The sequence below is a fragment of the Morone saxatilis genome, unplaced genomic scaffold (genome assembly GCF_004916995.1).
Source record: "Morone saxatilis isolate NCDOM2014 unplaced genomic scaffold, NCSU_SB_2.0 Contig5, whole genome shotgun sequence".
NCBI lineage: Eukaryota > Metazoa > Chordata > Actinopteri > Moronidae > Morone > Morone saxatilis.
The window spans coordinates 8,981,408-8,990,164 of NW_023340095.1; the positions used below are offsets into that span (position 1 = coordinate 8,981,408).

Genomic DNA, 8,757 nt, shown 5'->3' on the forward strand with positions numbered 1-8,757 from the left:
CACTAATCTCATGTCATACTGTATCGTGGAGTCCTATTTTGTAATCTTGAAATGTAGAAATCTTGGAGGTGCTGTCTAACCACAGAAGATGCTACGTCAGATAGCTTCAGTCAATACACTCTGTCTGTCTCACTCTTCAGCAATCTAGTTATAAAGTGTCTCTGAATAAACATAGCCTATTAATTCAAAACCTGTGTTTTTTGTCTCACAAGATGCGGTGGTCTAAAGTTAGAAACTCTGTGTTTGATAGGAAACTAACATGTCTGATAGATCGATAAACATAACGCCAAGTGACACTGAAGATCAAAAAGTATGCACATGTTGGATTTTGTTTCTGCTGCTGTTTTTTGTCTCCCCCGACAGACTAAATGCCAAGCAGCTTAGAACAGTTCATCAAAATATGTATCAAATAACTGAATATCTAAATCAAGAACTGAGGTTTTTAAAATAAATATAAAATTGGCGACCAACACAACAATTATAACATGAAAGGAACCGTAGTTCTAAAAAATGTTCCCGATAAAATTGTTGAAGTGCTCACTGCCTCCACAGAACTAACCAACCCCCCACAACTCTGTGATCATCGCTCCTCAGAGAGGTAGTTAAATGTGGTGCATCAGCTACACTTTCTCCGTTGGCTCATGGCTTAGAGGCAGGACCTTTTAAAACAGGTATAGACACAGAAACAGTGGAGATTGTGGGGATTGAACCCCAGGATTTGTACATGCAAGCACACGCTCTACCACTGAGCTACATCCCTTCAGACTGGGTTCGTTTTTGTCCTTACAAAATGCGCTGGTCCTAAGTTAGAAACGTTAATTTTATATGTGATATTGACAGTTTTTTGTTTTGCATTGGTAGTTTAATGCAACAGGTACCTCCAGATCTGTTTGATCATCTCTCCCTCAGTGCTGAAACTTAACAGGACGTTGTGCTGCCTCCTCCCTCAGATGTTGAAGCTCCAGGACCCTTTAAGAGATAAAACGAGAAACACTGAGATTGAAATTTGTGATAGCAAAGGTGATCATTCCACACTATCTCCATGTCATAACTGTATGGTGCAGTTCCTGACCTCTGTGATCATCTTTCCTCAGAGCTGCAGTTAACATGGGTATCAGCTCGCTTTTTCTGTTTGCCTCAGATGTTGAGCAGCAGAACCTTTAAACAGGTGTAACTACAATGACAGAATACTGGAGATGCTGGGGATTGAACCCAGGACCTTGTACATGCGAAGCACACGCTCTACCACTGAACTACATCCCCTCTTGCTAAAGCCTATGCTTGCTCTCGATTGAGCAACTCATCTTCTCTGTTTGATTTATGTGAAATGATGTGATCTTCTGCTGCTGTAGTCCATCCACTTCAACTTTGGTTTAACACAGTTACTTATTTGAGTTACTGTTGCTGTTCTCTTCATTCTCCTCTGACCTCTCTCCTCCCTCTATGCTCTCTCCCTGTATCAACTCCTCATCCAACCCTCTCCTATGTATTTCTTCATGTTCTTTTCTGTTAACAGAGTGCTGATCCTTCAGCCTAAACAAGGTCAACAGCCCTGTTACTTTATAAAGAGAGCAGGTGGTGAACCCTCAAATCATCAAACAGGTAAGATTTACTGAGACACCACAACTCAGTATAGATTATATAGGTTGGGTAATAGCACAAAATGGACACAAGAGGGAACTATTTGCTTCTATTAGTGTGGAACACAGTGGTAGGACAGCAGTAGCCTGGATGTCTAAAGTGTGGATGAAGATTAATAGAAACCATCAGTGAGGCAGGCATGGCACTGATCCTCCTGCTGCTCCAGTGGAGCTACTGGGTAATCATTCTCCCAAAATATACAGTAGATTTATATACAGTAGGTTTAATCTTCAACAACTTTGGATAAGAATATATGTCTCTTTAGGTTACTAGATACAGAGTTCAACTTTACTCACCACCTACTCAGTTATATGGTTGTCTAATGAGAGTACAGAGACTGCATACATCAATTAAAGCATGAAACTAAAACAATCGGCTAAAAGAGGCACAGAGCTAATAATTCTCCATGGTCTCTATGAGCAACTTCTTTTCACTTGATACATAAAATACTTAAGTGGGCCCCCGGTAGTTCACCTGGTAGAGCTGAGGCCTTTAAACTTTAATATGACACAAACTACCAGCTGATTCTCTCACACCTGCCTGAGGAGTGTTATCATGGATCAGCACCTGTGTTGTAACGAGAGTAGGTATCCATTTCATTATTAATTTATGCTGAAGTTACTCACTTAATCACATCACTTGCATGGCTCTGTGTGTTCCCTTATGTCATGGTTTGATCTCTAATGACATCTGAGGTCTTATAAGTATTTTAAGATCAGTTCGGTTTCTGTCTGAGCAGCATGTGAATTGAATTATATTATTATTTTGGCTGGTTGTTTCTGTGTCTTTGAGGTAGATGCCGATGCTTTTTCTAAAATCTCAACTTATTGCTTTCTGCACAGAGAATATTGATTGTACTAAGAACAGGATTCAATTTGGGCAGCTGATTGCCTGATGGGCAGAAGCTATTCTCTTTTGTCATTTAGTCTAAGATGCATTTATTTTATCATTAAAATCTTGTGATGTTCCTTTGACACAAAGTCACACTCTGAACTGTTAGTTGGTGACCCAGATAAATAACATTTAAATAACATTTACGCTCCTCAAACTTCATTTTATGGATTTAAGGTCCAGTTGAAGCATGCAGGAAGATTTCTTCTGCAAGAGTACAGTGATAACTCAGTGATAATAATGTGGCACATGAATAAAACAGCATGTATTGATGTGATGTGATCATTAATCTGTAAGTAAATTAATTAATTTCAGAGACCAACTTAACTTCCAATATGGTAAATGTTTGTCTTCAAAACCGACGACAAAGCAGTTTGTGTTATATTTATATACCTTAGATATACCTTAAATACAATATCATTTTATGTGGAGTATACAAATAACAGGACATCAGGGACTACCTTTTAAGCACTGCTGCAGATGAGAATGGTAAAAAATAAAATAAAAAAGGAAGGTAATTTCTGTGTCACAGGCAGAATATGGCGTTTTTCTGAATGGTGATATAACAGATATTGTTTGATCATATAGTTCCACTCTCAGTGGCCTTCAGCCAGGTGTCAGAGCCAGAGGTTGTTTAGGGAAACACAGGAACTGCAGAGTGTTTCGAAAATATCAAATCTGCTGGCTTTTGTTTTGGAAAGTGAAGCAAATGAGACCGTGGAAGCTATTTTTATTAAATTGTGAAACAGGCAGAGTGTATGACCTTTAGGAGTGGCAGCTAACCTGCCATCAGAGCTTCTGCCTGTTATAGATTTAGATGTTTCAACTGCATTAAGAGGCCAAAGGATACATATAAAATTGCACTGGTACTATCTTTCAAGTTAGGGTTCAGGGAGGGAGATGAGAAGCTCCAGAAATGTATGAGTCAACCCCACAACTAAACCTTGAAAAGTCAAAAACAATGGATGGAAGAGGCCCTTAAAATCTGGAACAAATCATGTAGACACCTGTCAACTACCTGGAAATTGAGTAGTAGTCACTGGCATGACGGAGCTGCTTCAGTACCTGCAGTGGAAGAACCAAACACGGTCACTGAGAATGACAATGTCATGACTCTCCAGGACATTCGTGGGAACGACAGAGATTACAGGCATGTTGACGCAATGATGTGCAAAAAGAATATAAACCAAGAATTTAATAACAAGGCCTATAAAAGATGTCAACAAATTACAACTGTAATCAAACAACAACTAAACAAAGAGTTAACTGAACAAACTGACCTGACACAATGACACAAGAGATACATACATATATAACAACGCAAGGAATAAACACACTATAACAAAACATAAAGCAAACTAATTAACCCAAACCCCCCCTGTGACCATCACAGGGCACAAACAGATGTTTAAGGGAGGTCCTAACATCCATTCATGGATAATTGTGAGTGGAAAATTAAGCTTGTGTCTGTGCGCTCATTTCCACAATGATTGAGATGTATAAACAGAATCAGGTGGACGTGCGGCTTTATAAATCTGACGAAAGACTGCGTACACATATTTCTGTCTTTGTGTGTACATACAGATTTAGTCATGAATCTACAGAGTTTTATGCATCTGGCTCCTGCAGTTAAAACTTTGATGGTAATGAAACTGAAACAATAAGAGTAGTCACCCAAGACTCTTATAGACTGAAAGAGAATGAGTGTCTTTATTTCTTTTATACAGTGAATTCCTGCGATGTTACACAAGATCCTTCTGCTTTTTGTTCTTTTTTTGTTTTGTTACTGATTACAGACGAGCTGAGATCAGTTATGTAAAAAAAAGGGATGTTGACCAATCTGTTTGCTTTTATTCATTCTTTCTTGTTCTGTAACTTTAATGTTTACTGTATAACCTGAATGTATTGTCACCTGACAATCCTAAAATGCATTTAAATTAGAATTAAATACATTTGTATTTATGTAAACTGAAGTAAAACTGAAGTAAAGTCACAATGGTTACTGTAAAAACTAAACAGTGAAATGGCAAAACGATCAACAGGTACTAGATTGAAACAGTTGGCCTCTATGGTCCAGTGTTGGTTTGCAGGTCAACTATGATTTCCTAATGTTTTAGTATTTCACAGTATTACTCCATCTTACAGCCACATTTGGCTAAAGGTACTCATCCTTCAGTCAGTCCCTCCAGGAAGTTAGCGATCCCCTGTGAGCCATATGTCACCAAACTACTAGAGATTCACACTGAAACAAGATACCTTCAATTTTTAATGAATGAAAAGCCAGTAAAATCCTGAAGTAGTGACATATGGATGTTGTACCATAACAACCAGGTTTAATCAGTTAGTTAAAGCCTGTGTAGTTTGTGTGAGTCAAATAAAGAGTGCTAATATAAAGAGTAGTTTATGCTTATGTCTCTATCCTGCAGTGAGTGCCAACGTCCAACTCATCTGCAGAGGAAGAGCTGGGAGCCAGTTAGAGCTGCGGTTCAGCAGGTTCAGGTTGGCACAGCTTCTAACACACACACATACACACACACACACACACACAGTTTGGTTGTTTGCCCACATCTCAGCTGTGTTGGTCTGCAGAGAGGATGAGAGAAAGTGAGGCGGAAGAGAGACAGACAGGGAGAGCACAGGAGAGAATACAAAGTGAGCTGAGAAAGGGAGAAAGAAAGAGATATATCAAGTCTCATCACGTTAACCCTTCTTACTTCTCGAGCTGAAAATTCTTCTTATTCACAAAAATGCTGCCACCACTGAGAATCTGTCTGCGATTGTGTGTATTCGTTTAATTGACAGATTAAAAGCCAGGTGTGACTGTAATCCAGCAATAGGTAAATCCCCCCCCCCGACCTATTTAAGAAGGTAAAGTCTAATATAAACACACATTAGCGGCTACAAATGTCAGTGGGGGTTGATGTTCTGGGAAATATTCCTTTAGATTTCCATGAAGGACAGAAAGTTTTGACAGCACAGGGGATGTAAATCAGTTAGAAAGGCATGCAAACAAGACAGAAAGAGTTCTCTGCAGCTGAAGCACTTCTAGCTGCTGCAGAGGACTCACCTTACACACAAACACTGTGTGTCTCTGTGTCCCTCCTCCTGTCCTCCAGATCCACTAACAGAGAATGAATGGATGAGGAGAGTCAAGTGAGGACAAGGGATTATGGGTTATTGACCCAGTTACTTGCCATGACTAAACGCTGGCCCTGTCCGAGCCATCCGGCCTCCACTACATAACTCTGCCATCACCATTCATTCACTTTCCATCTTCCTGAAATAAGTGGGCAGGAATGACGTCCCAGGGACGTCAATTAAAAGGCAAGAAAACCAAAAGGCCATTTTCTTTTCACTGAACTATTATGAAAATATGTACCTTGAGGTAAATTAGTATGCATTTGTGACGCGTAAGGGCATGTATATTTAAACTGAAGCTGGATTGAAGAGGTCAGTTCTGATCAAATAAAGTCCATCTTGAATAGAAATACTTGGTTCCTTTAGATTGAAATGTCTTAATTAGTCTATTTTTTTGTATCTTTCTTAATGGCAATTCCTGAATAAGCAAACTACAGTAACCTCATTCGAACTAGATTCATATTTGGGAATATTCCCTGGGACAACTACGAGTCCCTCCATCTAAAGGTCAACAAAGTCAAAAAGTAAAACGAGACACTGGATAAGAAAAGAAACAATGGTTTCAACATTAGTTTGAAATTACAAAGTCTTTAATTTAACCATTTCTATAATCTATCTATCTATAATCCAGTGATTGTTGTGTCTTTCCAACAGAGACAATCTGACTAACACAGCCACTTTACCCAGCGAGGTTTGACCTCTCTCATGATCTCTCTTTTTAATTATTTACTCAAGAGAGTGAAAAGTGCACACTCTCATTCCCATTTGTACGATTCATTGCGTCACGACTACAGAGACACAAATGACACAGAGTTCTTGAGCGATAAGGGAGGCAGCGTACTGTATGTACCCGTTCGAAACCAGTATAAACATTTTTGCTGAGTTTCTTTAATGAGACCTTCACTCCCTATTCCTTCTTACAACGTGCTGGCCATGTGGGATCAATGATGCTACAGCTAAATAAACATTATATTGTTTCATCTAAAGACATTTTACCTTTTTTTTGTTGCATTTTCAATTTTTCCCATGAAACAAATCTAAGAAAAAAAGCCAGAAATTGGAAGAAATTAGCAAAGGTTGCAGTCCAAGTATTCATGCCATGCTACCACTCCCTGTTACATTCCTCTGATCCACAGTTTTTACTTTTTTCCAGCCCGTCCTAAAATAATAACCATATGCCCATTGGTTTGTTATAAATTTTATTGGTTGTTGGTTGTTGTGGTTGTTCCTCTGGTGTAAAACATTGAGGGTCAAACTTCAGTTCTTTCTATTTAATATAACACAAGAAATGACTCCATCACATTAGAGGTAGATGACACTGCTAACAGGCTTGTATGTTGGGGCAGTTATTTATTACTGTAACACTGATATATATACACAAATACATTCAGTCTGTTTTAGTAACAGAGATGAAGGAGAGGATGTTTGATGTAAGGACACTTCATGCAACATTTTCCATCGGGGTGGAATCGTTTGGGTTTCCAGGCATAGTTTAAAGTGCAAACAGATTTTTCCTCACAGCAAAGTTACTGTAAGCTCAACTCAGATTTCACACCTGAATCCTGTTGTGTCTTTTAATCAGGTCACCATTAATCAGGGCTGTCACTACAGAAGGTTTTGTAGCAGCAACAGTGACATTTACAACAGTAAAGTCACCTTATACACTCAATAAAATCTCACTGGAAACAAATCTAAAACTTATTCATGAATGAACACATCCTCTCCTTTTCCCTCAGCCTGCAGGTCGGCCACCAGTAGAGAGAATATCGAGCGCTGGGTTGAAAGTGGGGCTGCCATCTTAGCCAGTATGTTTACAAAAATTATACAAATGTAAAGATTTGTTGCACATACAGATGCTTTTGTTTTGTTCGTAACAATTCGCCATTAGCTTAGAAACTTCACTCTGCTGCTCAATGTGTGAATGGAGGAGCTGAGCCCGGCCCCTCGGTCAAAGCTGCAAGGACAGAGGAGCTAGCGTGACCATAAATGACCATCGTTTCCCCTCACACACAAACAAGCACACACACACCTTCACCTCACACAACCGGCTCTGTCTAACACACATCTCAAAGCTGTGCCACGCGGGTGCTGCTGCAGTAATTTCATTCATCACACAGGCCGATGTTTTCGTAGCACGTGCAACATACTTTGTGTGTGACACTGTACAGCTCTGTTAATCTGCTTGGGGATCCTGTATTTCTGTGTACACACAGTCCTGTCTATCATATATGTGTTGGTATATTTGAAAGTGGTCTGAAGGAATGTGGCTTGGTGCTTGTGAAAGGTTAAGAGGAATGTGTATGCACACAGGCTCTAAACAGAGTATCTGTGTGTGTGTGTTTATTTGAACAGTTCGGTCTGGCCCTATACTGCGTTGGATGTGATGGATGAATTCAGTTTATTTCAGACTGTGGTACCACATTAAAAAAAAAAGATTTCAAAACAGGTTCACACATTAAAATCACATGTAAACACATCACACACATCACATCAGCATCATCTGTTCTCAAAATGCACTCGCTTCTGCTTCCATGTTGTTGTTCTGTTTTCTACCCAAAACACTTTTAACTTTTAGATGAAAACTTAATTTGATTTCACTGAAAATCTAATATTGGATGGTTACTGTTGTAACCGGATTAAATTAAGTTTCCAAACAGACCTACAGTATAAAATTTTCATTTTTTTAGATACTCTGGTCCACTGTTTATCCTAAATCTGTGTTTGTATTGTAAATAAAACTACAGGTAACCAACATTACTAATGTTAATACCACATTATCAGATAACGCCACTCTTATCTATCAAATTCACTAACCACCAATAATCAATGTAATGAGCTATTTTTATAATTATTAGTTTACTCAGTTATATTCATTGATGTCAGTGTTTGCTACCGTTGTCTCCGTCAGTCTGTCAGTCACTCTTGTAATGTAAAGAAAGGAATGACGGACAAAGAAGGACTTTTGTCAGCTGGTCGCTGTGCATTAATTAACTGTTCCCACGCCATGTGCTCATTACCGCTACTCTCAGTGATCACTCTGGGTGTCATGTATCACTTCCAAAGGGACACTCAAACACACACACACAC

At 39.1% G+C, this 8,757-nt stretch overlaps 1 non-coding gene across 1 annotated transcript; it reads right to left on the reverse strand.

The window, feature by feature from the left end:
• Positions 1–1,191: 1,191 nt before the first annotated feature.
• Positions 1,192–1,263, reverse strand: trnaa-cgc. Its single transcript has one exon. It is a non-coding gene; the product is annotated as a tRNA-Ala (tRNA).
• Positions 1,264–8,757: the final 7,494 nt, after the last annotated feature.